This window comes from Equus caballus, chromosome 6, assembly GCF_041296265.1.
Source record: "Equus caballus isolate H_3958 breed thoroughbred chromosome 6, TB-T2T, whole genome shotgun sequence".
Taxonomy (NCBI): domain Eukaryota; kingdom Metazoa; phylum Chordata; class Mammalia; order Perissodactyla; family Equidae; genus Equus; species Equus caballus.
This window is the reverse complement of record NC_091689.1, coordinates 54,825,538-54,845,884: the sequence shown is the minus strand read 5'-3', so window position 1 is coordinate 54,845,884 and position 20,347 is coordinate 54,825,538. Positions and strand designations below refer to the sequence as shown.

Below are 20,347 nucleotides of genomic sequence, written 5' to 3'. Positions count from 1 at the left end.
CTTTGTTGGTATGGGGGGTGACAATTCCCATCAAGTAATCCTATGGCAACAGACTCTAGGGATGGGGTGGAAAGTGTAGTTTGAAGCAGCCCCTCAAGCAATTCCTACAAATTCACCCCCAGAAGAATATGATCCATTTTCCTTCCTCCATATCACCACGCAAAGGGACTGATGTTAAGGTGTGGGCCAGTTTGATTTTGGTCTTGGAGATATGATGGATTAGGGCCCCCCCCCCCCCACCAGGTGGCTGAGCTCTTACTCCTCCTGGTTTTTAACTGTTAAAAATTACACTACTTATAGGTGTGGGCATTTATGGAAGATTGTTTGTTATTCAGCTTAGAGTAACTGCTTTTGTTCTTGGATTGTGGGTGAGGATTAACAACCTTGGCCCTGCTGTCATCTCTAGGGAGGAGGTCTTACTCTGGCTAAGCAAAGCTAGGGACAATCTTCAATGCACAGGGTGTAGTCTGGCGGTAGATCACTTGAAAGCCTGGAGTTGTACAGTCACCCTCAGCACACTGTTTTCTTTTAGCCCTCTTAGCCCGAGTTTCCGGACTTGCTGGAGTGGAGACTGCAGGGGTGGGGCTGGAATGCCTTCCGCATTCCTCCTCCTTCTCTTCTCACTTCCCTCCCCCTCCCCCTCCCCTCATCCTCCTTCTACCCTCCCCCTCCTCTTTCCTTTCCTCCCTCTCCCCTTCTTCCTCCTCTCCCTCCTCCTCCTCACCTCTCCCCCCTCCTCCCCCCTCCCCTCTCCTCCCCCCTCTTCCTCCCCTCCCCTCTCCTCCTCCCTTCCCTTTCCCCCTCCTCCTCCAGGCTATGGATGCCTGGCGGGGAGGGGTGAGTGGCTGGAAGCAGAGAGTGGGAGGATCAGAGGCCAAGGAGCCATGGTAGCTCCCAAGCCACCCGAGCACGTGCGCATGATCCCTCTTCACAGTATCCGGTAGGATTATCATAAAATAGGCAAAAGGCAGGGCCAGCTTCACAAAGCCTTCGGAAAGGATGTCCTGGTGTTTTAATTATAGTCTTACAGAGAGCAAGTCCATTCATGCTTACTAATCTCTCATCTGTAAAATGGGGATAAAATAAAAATTAAACAAATATTATCTAAAAATAGGAAGCTTGCGTAACAAAGCTGTGTTCATTTCCTGCGAAGAGTGGAGAGGAACTAAGTAACTGTGCTTTGTTGCTTTTATTCCAGCCAAATACAAAGAGAGACCCCATACAACAAATGTTTTCCTTTGTTCTGGGTCTTGTAAAGAGTCATTTCTCTACAAAAAAAGAATCCCCTTTGTGCATTCCCTGGCCCGACTGGCCTGGCCGCGGGGATTATGAAGACAGCGCTCTCTGGAGCTGTTTTCCTGGTTAGAGACTTTGTTCTGGAAAGCAGCTGCGTTGCCATGGCTACCGCTCCCGGCGGCCCGGCCCTGCCCCTTTCCGCCCCGCCTGCCTGTGCTGCCTGCTAGTAGCAGGGCAGTCCTGACTTCAAATGTTCCTCCCGCACAGCACGGAAATGGCAGGGAAATTCCAAACTGTATTTCCCAGATGGCCTCTGAGGCCCAGAGGCAGAAAAAAATAATCCCTTGTCAGACAGTCCTGAATTGTCCTTGAAAAAACAGCCATTCGATTGAAAGCTTGTTGAAGGCAGGAACCACGTTCTCGTCGCTGAACCAATTCCTCCCCTCTCACTGTGACCATCTTCCCCCCCAGCCCTAAGTAGGCCGACACATAGTAGGATCTGGAAAAAGGTGTATAACTATTTGCCAGTGAGGGGGCAGCTCAGCAGCCGGTTAAAAGCATCAACTCTGGAGCCGGAATCTTGGTCGGCTACTTAGATAAAATACCTCAACTTTCTGAGCTTCATTTTCCTCATCTCTAAAATGGGGACAGTAACATCTAACTCAGAGGTATACAATGGGTCTTGAATCAGATAATTTAATACACGAAACACTTGGTACCGTGTCTGACTTCCAGCGAGCTCTCAGGATTGATTATGATTACTACTGTTACCGTCATCTCTTCTGTAGTCTCCTGTACCTTCGTGTGGGGAGAAACGTTGTCCCCTACTGAAAAACAAACAAAATCCCAAACAACAAAAAACCTTCCAGCAGAGTCTGTAGCAGCCCAGGGCTAACGGTTAATGAAATGAATATAGAAGTGCTGTGTAAGTTAGTTATTTGTGTAATGAGTGTCAAATAGAACATGTCAGTAACAACCTTCATTTGTGGTAGATGGTTGCACATGAATAATGCGAAGTGAGTGTGTTTCTATTGTCCACCATGTATCTATGGGAAAGAGATTAAAATAGCACTGTGACCTCTTTCAGTTTGACCTTTCCCCTTCTCCTCCCCCAATCTCTTAGGGAATTTCTGAAACCTACAGACCCAGTTGTAATTGAATGTGTGTATGTGAGCTGTACCGGCCCCACAGAGGCCCGCACAGGCCTCCCCACACCAGGGCTGCCTTCCAAGTCACAAGCCCTGGAGTCTGCAGGTACTCCCCTGGTGCCTCTGGAAGATTCTAAACATCTCTGGACATTCAGGGGAGAGGGAATTTAGGACTCTCCACCCCAAATTTGCTTTGCCGCTCCCCCACTACCAAGCACGCCCAGACTTAGTCTACAATTCCTGTGGAGCCTTTGGAGTTCTGGGGAGTCAGGAGATGTAACTGGTCCTTCAAGGTTCTGAGCCGAACCTGGCCGCAGGATGTGCACATCCTCAACAGCTGCGGACGACAGTTCAGACTATGAGACTCTCAGAGGAGCAACCTAACGGTGGGAGCGATCAGATGTCAGGAGGTTCTGGCATCCCGGGGGGAGGGGAGGCGAGGACAGGATTATCATTCCCCTGTTACCTAATACTGCTGCGTCTCCTGGTCGAGAAGGTATGTACAGCTTGTATGTATTTTAGGACACGAATGAAAAAGGCATCTTGTCAGTATTGAGTACATTTATTGTCATTAATGCATAGGGCTGAAAAAGCCTGGTAATTACACGTACAAGTGCCATTTGTATGTTGGGCGCTCCCACAACACCTATGTGCAGTGTATTTTGAGGTTGTGTAATAATGCAGCAAAGGTGCGGAAAGGTGGTGTGAACTGAAGGGTGTGAAGTGTGATTCCTTCTCCTTTAGACCCTCTCACACATTGCCCCCCCACCTCGCACACACATTAAACTACCCAAGACACATAATCCTCCCCTCCCCCAACACTGCAGCCCGCTTTCTCTGAAAACTGATACCCTGAGGCCCTTTTCCCTTACCAGCCACAATTAGGGGCGGTAAGAGAGAAAATGCGGACTGGATCGCGGCACAGAGGCAGTGTTCTGTACTTTTTCCTTCTGTAACACGCCCCTGTTCCGGCTCCAGGCCTTACATTTGAACTGACTTTGCTACTCCAGGAAACAGCTTTAGGCTCCTGCAGTCCAGGCCGAATCCACTTCTTTCTGCGAAGTCCATTTTGTATTTTCTATTTCACCCTAGGCAACTCTCAGCCGAGGCTGTTGTGCTCAATCCAGCTCAGAAACTGGCTCAAACCGCCCTGAACTGGATTTGGTGGCTGTTGAGACAGAGTTGCTGCCTCTTTGTTCGGGCGGATCCGGCCTCATTCGCTCTTCTGCTTCCCTCCCCCCGTTTTCCCAGTCACCACCAGCGACTCCCCTCCCCCTGCCTCTCCACTTTGGCATTTTTTTGCTCTTCCCTGGGCCAAGGCCCCATGAAGTAGATTAAATTCTTTAATGAAATAGTGGATTTAGGTTGTAAACCTCCAGCTTTTATTACATTAACTATTTAGTTCTGCTTTTTTCAAATTTGTCCTCTAACCTATTGACATGGTGCCCTTAAAATTTTGGCTCTCCTTCTAACCTAGAACTATCTTAAATTTTCATTCTGAAGGGTTCACATCAAAAGCTGAAGAGTGTTGGTGCAGCACGTTGTTAATTTCCGTTTTGTAGCTATATTTAAATTAATTTATTCGGGTTTGGTTTTTTTTTGCTAAGAATTGACAAACATAATATGTATAAAATTTTTCAACAGTCACCCATACTGGCTGTGTATTGCAATTGCGCGATTCCTAGAGAAAGAACGGAAGAATTGAGATGGTTTTGGTTTTCGAACGTGTAATTTTAACCCTGGAGCAGATTCTGGAAATTGTATAGGGAAGGAGTCTGTTTGGGGAATGCGCGGGAACCATTCCTAACACGATGCAGGTGGACGCAAAACGGGGAGTGTGACGAAATAAGGATAGAACGGGGCTGGGCCTTTGGAAGTGCTCTTTCTGTACAATTTAAGCATTCCTTACGTTTTGAAACTAGATAAAGGGATGTTTGCACAAGCTTGTGGATGTGTGCCACTAAATTGTACACTTTAAAATGGCTAATTTGATGTTATGTGACTTTGGCCTCAATTTTAAAAAGTTGTGTTCCTTGACAAGAATTTCCCATTTTCTTTTTGTGTTTTTGAAAAATCAGGGGAGACACTTGGACAATAAGCAACCATCATCTGGGTGTGGCTCCGTTTGGTGCTTGACGACTCACTCGTCTCCCTCTGCTGGCCGAATGAAGCAACGCGTCACCATGTCCGAAGGCCTTTAGAGCATGTCTCAATTATACGTGGAAGCACGAAAACCAGGCTGCTTTCCTAAGAAGCGTCCTCAATACCTTGTTTCTTCTGCATTTTATTTGCTTTACCCATGTGCATAGTACAGGGCTGTTTGAAAGAGGACCACAGATGTTTTGCTTCTATAGTATTACAAGGGGTTAATTAGAAATTAACGATTTAAAATTGGCCCCCAAATCTGAAAGCAGAACCAAAAAGGTGGTTGTTTCTCCTAGGTTAAAAGCCAGAGTTAAATTGCTCATTTAAGTGTTTAGTTTCAGTAGAGCATAAAGCCCTGGAAAAAAGCCAATTATAACAGTAGATCTGAAAAAAGCTATTTTTATTCTCAAGAGGGGGAAGGCTGGCCTTGCCTAAGTGAGTCCGTAATCTGAGAAAGACGGGGGTTTGGGCTAAGATAATCTTTGAAAGGTTTGTAAAAAACGTGAAGCCATTGATTGAATTTGTTTTCATGAGATTTAAAAATCTTCAGTAATTACTGTGGGAAGAAAAAGCGGTGTCTGCTCTGTTGAGGTCAAGTAACCCAGACCGCCTTCTCGTGGTTAGATCAGCTCTCACTGTGGGGTCTTCACACCTACCACTTCACATGCTGAAAATGCTGCTCCCTCTCCCAGCTCCTCCTACTCCTTGGTCAGACCTCCCCTTACCTGTCACCGCCTCAGAGAAGCCTTCCTGAACACTTGGTCGGAAGTAGATTCTTTACGCTGTGTTATCTTCTCCAGGGCATCCTCTTTTCCTGTTGCAGTACCACGATGACTCACAATTATATATATATGTGTGTTTTCTTGTATATTCTCTTTCACCCTCACGAGCTTTCTAAATCCCCTAAGGGTCATAGGCTGTCTGATCAGAACTGTATAACCAGTTTTTGGAATAGTACTTGGCAAAAAGTAAACAAGGAATAAATATTTGTTGAACAGATAAGTTAAATTCAGATACTGTATCTCGATCCCCAGTTTACTACTTTCTGGATTCTTCTTTCATATCTTGTAGCTTTTTCAAGACTTAGTCTGTGTTCTTTTTCTCTTGTGAACTCTCAGTAACAGCTGATTTGTTTTAGGATTCCTCTTCCCATAATGCGAGAGCCACTGAGTGTAATGGAATCTTCACGGTTCCTAAAAAAAAAGAGAAATAGACTAATCCTGTAATTCTTACAGTCTGTGTTTTCTCATCTGTTGTACTTCATTTTATTCTGAGATGGGGTCCCCCTGGGCTTTGACTTCTGAGTCTGGAGTTGTCCACATGGTGCTCCCTCCCCTCCCACCAAAACCTTCCCTCCAACTGGGGAAAGGTGTACGATTCCCTCTTCAGAAAAGTCTCTTCCTCCTGTCCAGAGACAGACTCCTCCAAGCAGAGGTTTAAATTCCCTGGAATTTCAAGTAGGCGATTTGCATTTCTGAGAACCTTTAGACTAGATGTCAGTCATTTCTTTGGACTTCAAGCCCAACACAAGAGTAATCCCTCCGGGGCATTTCTTTACCTAGGCAAAATAGCTGTTATTACTCTGTCCCGAGAGTTGTGCTAGGGTTTGGAGGACTTTTGTGACATGTGGCTTTATTCTGTATTCATTGAAAGATTTTGATTGATGGTTATGTAACTGTTAGAATTGCCCTAGCTGCCTACAAAATGCTGTGACTTTCTCTCCTTTTAACTGGTATTGGGTAATAGTTAAGAGACTAAACATGAAGGTCAGAAAAACTCAAAGCTCTAAGGTCTTGGTTTTCTCACCCATTTTGTTTTTCCTCTACAAAAAGGGGCTGTCACTTTACAAACTTGTAATAATCGTTATATAGCATTTATAGAGCAACTACATTATGCTAGGTACTGTTCTATATATATAATACTACTGTCATATATTCACATATGAAATATCTGATTTTATATACAAATAAATTTATGTATATTTAATTCCAGGCCCCCTTTGGGATAGGTACTATTGTCCTTGTTTTACTGTGGAGGACATGGAGGCACAGAGAGGTTAGGTAAGTTGCCCAATGTAACACAGGTAGTAGATGGCAGAACACATACACAAACACAGGCTGTTTGAGTTGCAAGTCTATGCTTTTAAGACCCTAGTCCCTGGCTGACCCTGTGGCACAGTGGTTAAATTTGCATGCTCTGCTTCCGTGGCCCTGGGTTTGCCAGTTCCGATCCTGGGTGTGGACCTATGTACGGCTTATCAAATCATGCTGTAGCAGGCATCCCATATATAAAGTAAGGAAGATTGGCACAGATGTTGGCTCAGGGCCAATCTTCCTCAGCAAAAAAAAAAGGCTTGGTGGCAGATGTTAGCTCAGAGCTAATCTTCCCAAAAGAATTTTTTAAAAAACCCTAGTCCCATTTACTTGGCAAAAGATGAATATTGCTAATTGTTAGTTTCTTATCTCCTCCTTTATTTCCATGAAAGCAGTCATTACTTTCTCAAGGTGTCTTACTACAAAACCATAGAAATTTAGAACTAACACGCATCCCTGCTTGTTCAGATGAGGAAATGGAAGTCCAAAAAGCTTGAACCATTTGCACTGTGTGGCTTAACTCCCCTCACTAATCTAAGTTCTCCATATTGATGTGTGCTATTTATTTCCTTCCTCCTACCATTTTTGAAGAAAAAGGAAAAAACTCCCTTCTATGAATCTCCCTCCTCCCCCCCACTTAGTTTTCTGCAATTCCGTAACACAGGCCGCACTAGCGGAGACTTAAGGAAATGGAATGTGCTGCTTCTCTGCCAGAGCACACAGAGGGAGCGAGCTGGAGTTTGCCACTGGCAACGCCAGGAGAGGGGAAAATGAGTCAGCTCGCGCCTGTATTTTCCCTCGCTCTTTTCCCCCTTGATCTCTTCCCTACTCGTTTCTGGTTCCAGCTCTCTAGTCCCCTCCCTGGATTAGGAGTACTGGTGTGTACCCTAATAAAAATTCAACTCTGGACAGAAATAGGGGTAGTAAGTTAGGTTGTGAGTAGCTGTCTGTAGTAGTCTTTTCCCCCCATTGAGAACAATAGAGAAAGCCCTGAATTCCTGTCTTCATCGTGCCATTCTCTCACAATACACCTTTGCATAATTTATTTAGTCTGAGTTAGCCATAATTTTCTCAGAGTTGTCTGAAATATTATGTTTCCTGAGAATCACAAGGAATTTTGGCTTGGCCGTGAAGAAGTACTGTGACAAAGGTCAAGAGACTACAATGTTTTGCTTTATTTTGTTTGGCTTAAAATAAAAATTCTAAGTATCACATACAGTCATGAGCCACGTAACGACGTTTCAGTTAACGATGGACCGTGTATGTGACAGTGGCCCCGTAAAATTAGTATCACGTAGCCTAGGTGTGTAGTAGGCTATACCATCTAGGTTTGTGCAAGCACACTCTATAATTTTCGCACAATGACAAAATTACCTACCCATGCATTTCTCAGAACGTATCCCTGTCATTAAGCGATGCGTGACTCTGTATGTCTGTAGTTGCAAAAGTGCGACAAAGCTTTACAGCCTTTCAACAGCACTATTCTAAAAGGCCACAACATGTAGTGTTATGCTGTCAACACAGAAAATATAAATTTCAAAGGAAATTTATGCTTTTACTATCACAGAATAAGAAATTGAGTTCTTTCTTCTTCTTTTTTTCCTCCTCCTCCTCTCCCGCCCACCCCCCCCCCCCCCCCCCCCCCCCCCCCCCCCCCGCCTTTTAGCGAAGTGAAGAGAGCAATAAAGGGAGCTTCTGGCTGGATTACTTGATGATGATAAGTATTAGTGAGAAATAAGTTTGAAAATATAGGTTAGGTCCAGATAGTGGAAGTTCCTGATTTTAACAATATGTTAAAAAAATTATTGAGTTTCTACAACGTGCCAGATTTTTTTTTTCATATGCTATAAAATATAGTCATCATACACAACTTGAAAGATGGGGAAACAGACTTAGGCAAATTGCCTGAGCCCTCACAGAGAAGGCATGATTCCTTTCTAGGAACCGATAGTCTACAAAGAGAGACAGAAGGAGACCCAAAATTGTAGGTCCTCGCCCTCAGAGCTGTAATAGAGACAGGTTCAGACTGCAGTGTGTCACAGTGCGGAGAACGATTATCTGAGATGAGGAGCTGAGAAGGCGGAAGGGGAAAGGCAATCTCGAGGAAGAGTTAACAGAAGTATTGCTAGAGCTGGGCATTGAAGGAGAAGTAGGAGTTTGCACTATTGACAAGGTGGGGAGGGCCATGTTCGTCAGAGGGAACGGAATATTAAAGACACAGAGATCTGAAATGGAATGTTGCACCTGGGGAATATGAGAAGCCATGTGAGTGGAGTATGGGATCAAAAGGGGAGAGCAGTGGGGAGCAAGGCTGGAGAGGCACGCAGGCTCGATCACCAAGGGCCTTTGGTGCCACACAATGACGTTTGAGTGCTTTCCTCTAGGCCTGGGGTTTTTGGCAGAACACTTCTAAAGAATGGGCATTTTGTAGGATTCCAGGACATTCATTTACAGAAGCCACTGAAGCCGCCTCACAGTACCGTAGAGGTGTGGCTAACATAGTGTTGTAATTATAGCAGGCAAAGTGGAGCCACTGGAGAGTTCTAGGTTTGCCCAGGACTAAGGGGGAGTCCCTGGGTGAAGAGCTTTCAGTTTTAAAACGCGGATGAGTTAGGTGCTCCAGTTTTAGGCAGGAATGTAACATCTAGCGTGAAAATGACTCTAGTAGCCATTTGGAGGATGCAATGGGGAAGCAAAAGGAAGAAGTGTAAAGGACCTAACAGTCATTGGATAGTGTTCTGTCCCAGAGGGGTGTCCGTGCCCTCCCTGTATGATAGCTAGGCATTGTTTATCTTAGTTTACTAAGACAGAAACTGAAACTCAGAAAGTTTAACTTGTCCAAGGTGATGCAGCAATGAGTGGCCCCACAGGGATGTGGATCCAGGGCTGTTTGAATCCAGTACCCCAAGGCCTATTCGTGGTATCCAAGGGGAGGTCCCTGGAGGCAACAAGAGACTACTACTTAAAACTGTAGAGATGGTAGGGTGAATGAAAATGTAGGGGAAGAAGAGAGGGCAAACACAGAGTAGTGATGAATATCTACATTTAGGGATGGGAAGAGAAAAGGAACCATATCCCATATGATGCAAGGAAGAGAGAAGAAGCCATGAAGAGAAGAGAGGAAGAGAGAAGCCAGGAGAGTGGAGTTTGATCAAAGAAAATGGGAAAGGTGATTTCACAAAGGAAAAGGTGACCCCGAGCGTCAAATATGGTGGAAGCTGAGGACAAGGAGGACTGTGGAAGGATCACTGAAGTCAGTATTAGGAGGCTGTTAATGAACCGTTTCAGGCGGAAGGCTTGGACTAAGCAAGTGTGTTGTCTCTGTGATGTCAAATTGGCTAGGCTGAAGTATATTTCTCAGACTTCCCTTCTCTGTATGTTTCCCTTGAAGGGTGGCCCACAAGAGAGATTCATGTGGAAGATTTGGACAGCTGAAGTGAAACGGCAGCCATGTTCAGAAGATGGGAGCAGGCGCTCTTGTAGCTCCCATAAATTGTCTCTTAGCTGCTGGCTCACCTCCTTGGCGTGGGGCACCAGCCGGGCCTGCAGCTGCTCCACTCTCCCTGGAATCTTCCTTCGGCTTCTCTGATTCCTGGGCCGCTTGTGTATTTAAGCCCATGATGAAGAGTATCGGTTTCTGTTGTAGGACACCCACATCACCAAGACTGAAGATAGCAAGAACTGACAAGGCTTCTGGTTTGTGCTTGGGGGTTCCAGCTTGCTCTCCCCACTTTATGTCCATCTTCTCTTTCCAATTGCTTGACCTACAGTTGTCACACACCAGCATCAAACACGAAACCAACAGCCTTACAGAGACTGTTTGCCTAGATCTCACAGTTGTGTAAGGTCCATATTTTGTGTGTATCATATATGTATGTCTATATATGTATCTATATCTTGTAGGGGTTCTGTTTCTCTGGTTGAACTGTGATACCGTGAGAGATGTGAAAGAAGGAGAGACAGCAAGCGTAATTAGTCTCTGGAAAAGTAAGGCGCTCATACGATAAATCTTTACTGAGCCTCTGTTGTGTGCCTGTGCTTTATCCAGAGAACGTGGTGATGAACCAAACTATATGGATGGGAGACTACAGTCTAGAAAGGGAGACAGCTGATTAAAAAGTAAACGATCAAATATATGTTAAAAATGGTAGGAGTGCTCTGAAGGCGCAAATACAAAGCAAAACATCCCCCACCAATGACAACAAAATACTAAGATCAACGCAGAAGAGATTGTGGGGGATCAGAATTGGCCACCCAAAAATGTGTCTCTTTGCCTTGATAGAACAAAAGGCTCTGAAAGAAACTTTGACCTCCCCCTATCTGCCTAAAAGAATTTATGATCAAAGGCCTGTCCCCAGGACAGGCCATCACTGCAGATAACTCTGGGTGTCGTTAGACTGTGAGGGTCCTTGTTAAGCCCATTCTTATCAAAGTTCTATCTACCAGACATTTGCTTGTCCATTTCCATGTGAATTGCCTTCCTCCTCTTTGAAGCCCCAAACTACTACTCCCAACACCTTCCTTTGATTTTAGCTGAAGATGATGTTTAAGGTGGCAGCTTGGACGTTTTGCTGAGTTGCTCAGTTTTCCTGAGTTTCTCCCATACGTACATGTTATAGGGCTTTGTTTGATTTTCTCCTCTTATTCTGTCTCATGTCAATTTAATTTGTAGCCCAGCCCGAAGGACCCCGGGGTAGAGGATTTGTCTTCCTCCCCCACAAGATATATTATTTAGATTGAGAGGTCAGGAAAGCATTTTCTATGATGTGATGTTTAAGCTGAAATCTGAAGGATAAGTGGGACTTAAGATCATTTTAAGAAAAAGGAATGACAGGTATTGGTGCTGAGGTAGAAAAGAATCCTAGGTGTTCAGGGAACTGCAAGATGCCTGAGCGCTTGGAGTCTGGTAGGTAAGAGAGAGAGTGCCCTGAAACAAGATTGGAGGAGAAAGCTTTGCCGTCAGTCGGGGATTCTCCCGTTTATCCCAGGAGTAATGGAAAGCCATTTTTAAGAGTCAAGGTTCTCTGGTCACAAGGGACAGAGATATAAATCCAAGCAACTTAAGAGAAAGATGGATTTTTATTGGTTCACATAACCCAACCTCAGGAAATGCAGGAATGGAGGTGGCCTTAAGGTGTGATAGGACAAAGGATATTAAGACCATCAAAACTCTTTTTTTTTTCTGCTGAGGAAGATTAGCTCTGAGCTAACGTCTGTGCCAATGTTCCTCTACTTTATGTGTGGGTTGCCAGCAAAGCATGGCTGATGAGTGGCGCAGGTCCCAGCCTGGGATCTGAACCCATGAACCTGGCCGCTGAAGCAGTCAGACTTATCCAGTATACCACGGGGCTGACCCCAAACTCTTTCTTTTTTCATCTTCACATCTGTTCACGTCTGCTTCATTTCTATAATTAGATTTTTAATGAGGCTGGATCTATAAGTCACATCTTCATAGCTCTCCCCCTAATTCGTCTGCACTGTCCTTACCGTATCTAATAGTGCTGAGTTATAAGAAGAATTACTCTGACTGGAGAAATAGAGAAGAAGCTGGCAGCAACTTCTCATGTCCTTGCAAAATCTCTTTTTCACAAAGAATTGCTCCAATTCTTCTTTCCTTTTTTTTTTTTTTTTTGCGGAAGATTAGCCCTGAGCTAACATCTGCCATCAATCCTCCCCTTTTTGCTAAGGAAGACTGGCCCTGAGCTAACATCCATGCCCATCTTCCTCTACTTTGTATGTGGGATGCCTACCACAGAATGGCCTGACAAGCAGTGCCATGTCCGCACTTGGGATCTGAACCAGCGAACACTGGGCTGCTGAAGCAGAACGTGCAAACTTAACCGCTGCACCACCGGACCAGCCCCGCTGCATATCTTCAAAGTAGCATAACTATGTCACTTTCCTCATGTCTGGGTAAAGTAAACTTTCATACCAGACTTTCTAATTTTTTTTCCTCCGATGTTACAATCTCACTTCACTTGTGGTATGGTACAAAATTCTGCCAAGTACAGAATCTGTATTTGAATAAATTCAAACAACATTTTTTTTTTAAATCGGTTCTGAGGGCTTTAATATCGTTAGAAACCAGAACTATAGTAGTTTTTGTAGGGTCAAAAATGCACTAGAATGGTGAAAAGCAAACGAGATTATATTGGTTTTATCTACTTTTTCTTTTTTTTTTTTTTTTTTTTGAGGATGATTAGCCCTGAGCTAACATCTGCCACCAGTCCTCCTCTTTTTGCTGAGGAAGACTGGCCCTGAGCTAACATCTGTGCCCATCTTCCTCTACTTTTTTTTTGATATGTGGGCCACCCGCCACAGCATGGCTTGACAAACAGTGCGTAGATCTGCACCTAGGATCCAAACCAGCAAACCCAGGGCCGCCAAAGCAGAACATGCGAACTTAATCTCTGAGCCACCAGGCCGGCCCCACTTTTTCTTATTGAATGGTCTTTTCTTCTGAGAAGCAAAAGCAGACCCACCTCACGTTAGCAGCACTGACAAGAATATAACAAGAGCAAGGTGTTCTCCCTTGGGTGGGAGCTTTACCTAAAAGCTGTTTGCCTCAAAACTCTTTTTAGTTGTAAGTATCAGAAACTCCTTAGGGCCAGCCCAGTGGCACAGCAGTTGAGTTTGTGGGCTCCACTTTGGTGGTCCAGGGTTTGCTGGTTCGAATCCTGGGTGCAGACCTACACACTGCTTATCAAGCCATGCTGTGGCAGGCGCCCCACATATGAAATAGAGGAAGCTGGGCATGGATGTTAGCTCAGGGCCAATCTTCCTCAGGAAAAGAGGAGGATTGGCAGTGGATGTTAGCTCAGGGCTAATCTTCCTCAAAAAAAAAAAAATTTAAAAAAAAAGAAACTCCTCAAACTGACTTAAAAAGAGAATATGTTGGTTAATGTAGCTGAAAAGTTCAAGAGTAGCATTGCCTCAAGCACAGCTGGGTTTTTGAGCTGAAATGAGTTCACTGGCACTCAAGTTCTTCTTCCAACTCTTGGCTCTGTTTTCCTTCTTGTGGCTTCATCCTGAAGCAGGTTATCTCCACGTGCAGGCCCCTTGCAGTCGGTTCTAGACTTACATCCTAACAGCTTAAAATAGTCACAGCAGCAGGAGAGCATTACTTTCCATCTGGTTTTAGCCAAAGCCCAGTGCAGGCATATCTCACACTTGAACTGATGGTGACTGAGAGATGGAAAGTACACTTGGCCAGTTTTAGGCCAGAGGCCTGCTGTGGAGCCAGGACTGGAAGCACAGGCGGCCTCACCTGAAGGACACACGCTGAAAGTGGGACGGGGGATGCGTTCCAGTCAGACAGATGCCAACCAGGCGCTCGACCCCTTGGCTGCTCAGCATCTTCCTCCCCTAGCTCTCCCATGTAACATCCTGCCGCCATTCGCGTAGATCAAAGACAAACTGTCGTTTCCAAGGGACAATGACTCAAGCTGTCATTTAGTAACCTTATTCAGCTCAAAGTTCACAATACCTAGAAGTCACAAATTCCTCTTGTTTAGACTTACAGGTGTCTCCTCGAGATTTTGGAATCTATAGGTAAATAATATTTCTGACCATTCTGACACATTTCTTCCACAATTATGAAAGGAAAAGAGACTTATCAGGATTAAAAACTACCATTTTCAAAGGAAAAGAAAGGGAGACAATATATAATGGCTACTGGTCTGTGGCGTATGTAACATCTTGAAGAGGAGGAGGAGCAGAAATCCTTGCCCTGACAGTGGCGTGAGTTCCTTGGTCAACTAGTCTCTTTGTCACGGGGCTCTGCCATCGGAAAAGCCTTTCCTTCTCCACTGCCCTTTGTGGCCGCGGTTGAGGTGGTCATTAGGGAAGATTCCTTTTTTTTTTTCAGCAGTCAGATTCCCGTGAGGCAGGTCTGAGGGACTTGAGTATTAGTTGCCTTAGGGGTTGAGTGATCCCAGTGCTTTGTGTGCCAGGCCTGAGGTTTCTAAGGCAATACAACTCCATTATAACATTGGTGCATTTGTTTCTATTCACGTTTCCTGAGTGGGTGACCAAAACCAGAATTCTTTTTTTCTTCTCTCTTAGAAACAAACATTGGTGCTTGGCCCCCCACTAGCCTATAGCTTGTTGACCTTTATTATGGCCCTATCTGAGGTGGGGTGACAGAGTTAATCAACCCCTTCTTTTCTGGCTACTTTCCAGTGACTAGATCTTTACAATTAGAACAATTGTCCCCTTTGTCAGGCTGGGAATGAATAACAGGAAGTCACTGGGAGTAATCTGTGGGGATCAGTATCCTGGCTTCATCTGTAGTCACTTTAGCTTGGGGTATAGAATTTGGATTCTAATCCTGGAAGGCCAAGGCTGTCTGACTCTCGGCCATTTTGGACTATTAACCATAGGAACAATTGTATTTTCTGTCTTGTCTATTTTTAGACAAACCAACTTCAAAGAAAGCTTGGCTCTTCCTTTTTGGACCTCACTCAAAAATAAACATTCCAACATAATGAATTTTCTGTAAAGTCCTCTAAACATATTTTCTATCAAGTCTCTAACCATCCAGCATTGTTTGTTTGATACTGGGAGGATCCTAAAATAAAATTGGCAGTAATTTAACCAGTTAATTTCCTATCAAAAAGCAAGAATGGATAATCTTTCCTATCTGGGGAATGGCAGAATCGTCACTAACCCTGCACCTTACCTCAATTAACCAATTCTATATTTTAGGGTCTGTTGTTTTTAATACCATATACCTGATACCATTTGAAGCAATTCTGTCTCCCTTATAAGAGTCAAAACATCCACTCGAATTGTGTTACACAAAAAAAGGTAATGTATTGACTCTTGTAAGTGAAAAGTCCAGGGATAGCATTTGTCTTAGTCTGCTAGGGGTACTGTAACAAAATACCACCGAATGGGCAGCTTAAAAACAGAAATTTATTTCTCATAGTTCTGGAGGCTGGAAGTCCAAGATCAAGGTGTCAGCAGGGCTGGTTTCTCCTGAGGCCTCTCTCCTGGGCTTGCAGACGGTCATCTTCTCGCTGTGTCCTCATGGGGTCTTTTCTCTGTGTGTATGTATCCCTGGTGTCTCTTCCTCTTCTTAAAAGAACATGAGTTACGTTGGATTAGGGCCCACCCTTATGACTTCATTTAACCTTAATCACCTCTTTAAAGGCCCTGTCTCCAAATACAGTCTCACTGGGGGTTAAGGCTTCAACGTATGAATTTGGTGACACATGATTTAGTCTATATCAGTACTATTTTCACATGCATTTGGATTGAGGGCCACAATGAGGTCATCAAGATTCTCTAATTCTTACCTTTACTTTTTTCTCTGCTGGTTTTATCTTCAAGAAGGGCTCCATGTGGTGGCCCTTTGACAACTCTTGATTATGCTCTTATGATTTAATAACTCCAGTGGGAAGATAACATCTTTTTCTCCATGATTCCAGCAAAAAATTCTGTGGTTGCCTATTGGCCTTGAATGGGACATGTGCATCTCCTTGGACCAATCACTAGAGCCAGGGCAATAGGATGTGTTGATTGTCCAGTCCTGGACCAGACACCCACCCCTGGACCCAGGGTCAGGTTGAAGTGCCCTAACTTGAACCACAGGAACTCAGAGTAGGGAAGAAGGGATTTCTCCAAAGGAAAATTAAGACTTTGCTATCAAGAGAATGGGGAATAGACGACAGCAGGCAAAGTTCAACAAATGCTATGCCATGACATCTAAATTTTTTTTAATGCCAATATTCTGTGACTTAATCCTGAGTCACTGGGTTTTTTGAACCATGCAGATCCACTGTTTTATAGGACAGTGCTGGCATTGTTTATAAAATTCAGAGTTCTTTCCATAATTCTTGGAAGAGTAAGGGAAATGTGTCATTGCTTTTGAATTCAGAAGTGTACTGAAGTAACGTCCTCTACTAAAAATGCTAAATTGGACCCTCGGAGGAACCATGCACCAGCTGTCATTTTAAGAAATACAAAGGTGAACTTCACTGTAAAGAATCCTCGTTCAGAAAGGATCGTTTTCTAAGATGGTCCTCTGCTGGTAGCCATAAAAATAGACTTCTTCAAACGTGCAAATGGCTGCCTAAACAGAACACTAATCTTCACATAGGGGGAACAAGGAACTTATTTATTAATTAGGATATATTGATGTGGATGTCTTCTGGATTCAAGATAGTTTATTAATAATTATTTTTCTGTTTTTCTGAAAAATCTCAGTGCTCATTAGTACAGGTAAATATTAATCTATTATTTTCTTTTTTAGTTCCAGCTTCTGGTTACAAATTCTGTGGATATTTGTTATTCTACTTCTTTGTTTTGCAAAACTGTTCCCTCTTATATGATGCTTTTGTTTTCCTTCTGTTCATAGCGACATCACCAATGTTCATCAAAATCCAGGGACTGTCCCATTATCATAGCAACATCACCAATATTCATCAAAATCCAGGGACTGTCCCATTAGGATATGGTTATTCTTTTTACCACTTATGTTGTCCCTAGTATAAGCTATTATATAGAAGTGGAATGGTTCTGAGGACTATAGGCTATATGGAAGGTTCCACATTTTGGCAAAAGTTTATAAGTGTCGGATACCCCACTTTGTTTTCTCTGGTGTGAGCTGTTGGTTTCATGTGTTATCTCCTTTTCCTAAATTGTGAATTTAATCTCTAATCTTGTCATTACTTCTGTGTGGTCACTGCCTTTCTCTTCTCTATATGACCAAAGATAAGAGATATATCTCTTCAGCAAAATATACTCCACCAAGAGATGCCCCCCCCCCCAATTAAACTTTAGGGAACTAATTAGCATTATTTGGGGGATTATTTTTTTCCTATTTTCTGTCTCCATCTGTACTGACTAACAGGATGGCTAACTTCAAGTGAACAGAAATGAAATTTGGGGCCGGCCCTGTGGCCGAGTGGTTAAGTTAGCGCGCTGTGCTTTGGCGGCACAGGGTTTCGCCAGTTCCGATCCTGGGCGTCGACATGGCACGGCTCACCAAGCCATGCTGAGGTGGCATCCCACATGCCACAGCTAGAAGGACCGACAACTAAAAACATACAACTTTGTACTGGGGGGCTTTGGGGAGAAAAAGGAAAAATGAAATGTTTAAAAAAAAAAAACATTTAGGGGCCAGCCCACTAGCGCAGCAGTTAAGTGCCTGCATTCCGCTTTGGCGGCCCGGGGTTCACCGGTTCAGATCCCAGGTGTGGACATTGCACCACTTGGCATGCCATGCTGTGGTAGGCATCCCACGTATAGAGTGGAGGATGATGGGCATGGATGTTAGCTCAGGGCCAGTCTTCCTCGGAAAAAAAGAGGAGGATTGGCAGCAGTTAGCTCAGGGCTAATCTTCCTCAAAAAAAAAAAAAATATATCAAAAAAAAATTAAAAAAAACAAAGGGGGCCAGCCTGGTGACGCAGCGGTTAAGTTTGCACGTTCCACTTCGGTTGCCAGGAGTTTGCCGGTTCAGATCCCAGGTGCAGACATGGCACCACTTGGCAAGCCATGCTGTGGCAGGTGTCCCACATATAAAGTAGAGGAAGATGGGCACGGATGTTAGCTCAGGGCCAATCTTCTTCAGAAAAAAAAAAAAGAGGAGGATCAGTAGCAGTTGTTAGCTCAGGGCTAATCTTCCTCAAAAAAAAAAAAGAGAAATGAAATTTGGCACAGCACCTTAACTAATACTTTGTTTAGCATAATCTGTGGACAGAAATGGACAATATCCTGTTAATATTGTTTCTCTCTGGGAATTAAGAATAGATTAGGGTGGCTGGAAAGTTGGTGGTATCTTTTACATTAAAAAATAAACTTTCAGATTAAAGTATAATTTGTATTCACAGATTACACACATTTTAAGTATACAGGACAATGATTTTATGAATTTTTACAAGGTGAACACACTCCTTTGACTATCCCTAAGCCACAAAATAGCACATTAACAGCACCCCAAGCTCTTCTTGTGTTCCTCCCGGTCATACTCCCTCCCCTGCAAAAAGTAACAGCCGTGCTGAGCATTAAAAGTACTATCTAGATTCATTGGCCTGTTTGGGAACTTTATGTGAATTTTATTCCTTGTGTCTGATGTTTTTCACTCAACATTCTATTAGTGAGAATAGATGTATTTTATTGTATGCACTCACATTTTTTTTGTTTTTATTTTTTAATTTTTTTTTTTTTTTGAGGAAGATCAGCCCTGAGCTAACATCTGCTGCCAATCCTCTTTTTGCTGAGGAAGACTGGTCCTGAGCTAACATCCATGCCCATCTTCCTCTACTTTATACGTGGGATGCCTACCACAGCATGGCTTGCCAAGCAGTGCTATGTCCATACCCGGGATCCGAACTGGCGAACCCCAGGCGGCTGAAGCAAAACGTTCGAACTTAACCGCTGCGCCACCGGGCTGGCCCCACATATTTTTTTTTAAAGATTGGCTCTGAGCTAACATCTGTTGCCAATCTTCCTTTTTTTTCTTCTCCCCAAAGCCCCCCAGTACGTGGTTGTATATTCTAGTTCTAAGTACTTCTGGTTGTGCTATGGGGACGCTGCCTCAGCATGGCTTGATGAGCGGTGCTAGATCTGAGTACAGGATCCGAACCAGTGACCCCCTGCGACGCCAAGGCGGAGCACGCAAACTTAACCACTCAGCCATGGCGCCAGCCCCTGTACTCACATAGTTGTTGCTGTATAGTTTTGCATTGTAACCACAATTTATTTTTTCATTGCTTTCAGTTTTTAATTTTTATAAGCAATGCTTCTAGAAAAAGTTTTTCATCATTTTATCTTATAAACTTTTATACTAATTCTTTTTTCTTTTTTTTTTTTTTTACCACAAACGTGACTTAGTTAAAACAAAATAAAACAAGCAGTAATTGATGAGGATTGCTCCGTGTCCTTAACAATTCTTAACCTTTTGACTATCCATTCTTTGTACACTTTCCCAGTTTCTCTTTTTGTTCCACTTCCCAAATGTGTTTAAACTTTAAGGTTGAGGCTCTGTTGCTTTCCTTTTTCTACACTAGCTTCTTTAGAGGGCTATTTGCTGTGAGGGCTTCTCGTGTTACTTCTAGACAGATGATTTAAATCAGTGTCTCTTCCCCATCCCGCTCTAACAGGCATCTATTGGTCCTTAAGCCCTACATTTCATTTCAGTCATCTTGCCTTTCTTGTACACTATTCTAGCACCAACCCTATGGCTTTATACTTGGCTTAATTGTGAAAGGCAGAGTTTTTTATGCAAGAGTCCCTGTCCCTATAAACAATTTGAGTTACCCCAAATCAGCATGTTCACCTTATTCTGGCAGCTCAGTCTTCTGGGATCCCAGAAAATAATGCAGCTCTCACCAGGCGCCTTTCAGAAACTGAGCTGGTTATAGGCACAGCCATGAGGGCTCCTGTATAATCCCATAGGCACGAGTCTAAGAACTCCTTTAGACAGCTGGGCAACCCGAGCTAGGGGAGGGGAAAAGAGGGGGGACATGACAGGGCGGGTATTGGAGAGTACTCTCAAGGCAAGAAATGGGCATAGAGCACTGTAACCGTGGCTGGTTCCAGGAACTAGATGGGGACTTGGAAAACGTCTGAGAACACACTTCAAGCATGGAGGGTGGGGAAGGGAGGTCCTAAGGCTTAGGACCCAGGAGAGAAGCTTCACTTGCTGGGGTCAAAGGTCAGTACTGGTCTTCCTGTTATCTACAAGGTAAAGTCCAGCTTTCCTTGTTTAATGTTTTAAT

The 20,347-nt window shown here is 43.9% G+C and overlaps 1 long non-coding RNA gene across 3 annotated transcripts in view; it reads left to right on the top strand.

The window, feature by feature from the left end:
- The window catches only part of LOC111773929 (uncharacterized), a 96,097-nt gene that overhangs the window by 56,161 nt on the left and 19,589 nt on the right, over window positions 1-20,347 (top strand). The window contains exons 1-2 of one of the 3 annotated variants that reach the window (XR_011439702.1): window positions 1,474-2,880; window positions 4,463-6,589. The exons of 1 other annotated variant lie outside the window; for it this stretch is intronic. This is a non-coding gene — a long non-coding RNA (uncharacterized lncRNA). Of the gene's footprint in view, window positions 1-1,473; window positions 2,881-4,462; window positions 6,590-20,347 lie in introns of those variants that run through there. One more of the 3 variants, XR_011439701.1, reaches the window with a different exon arrangement.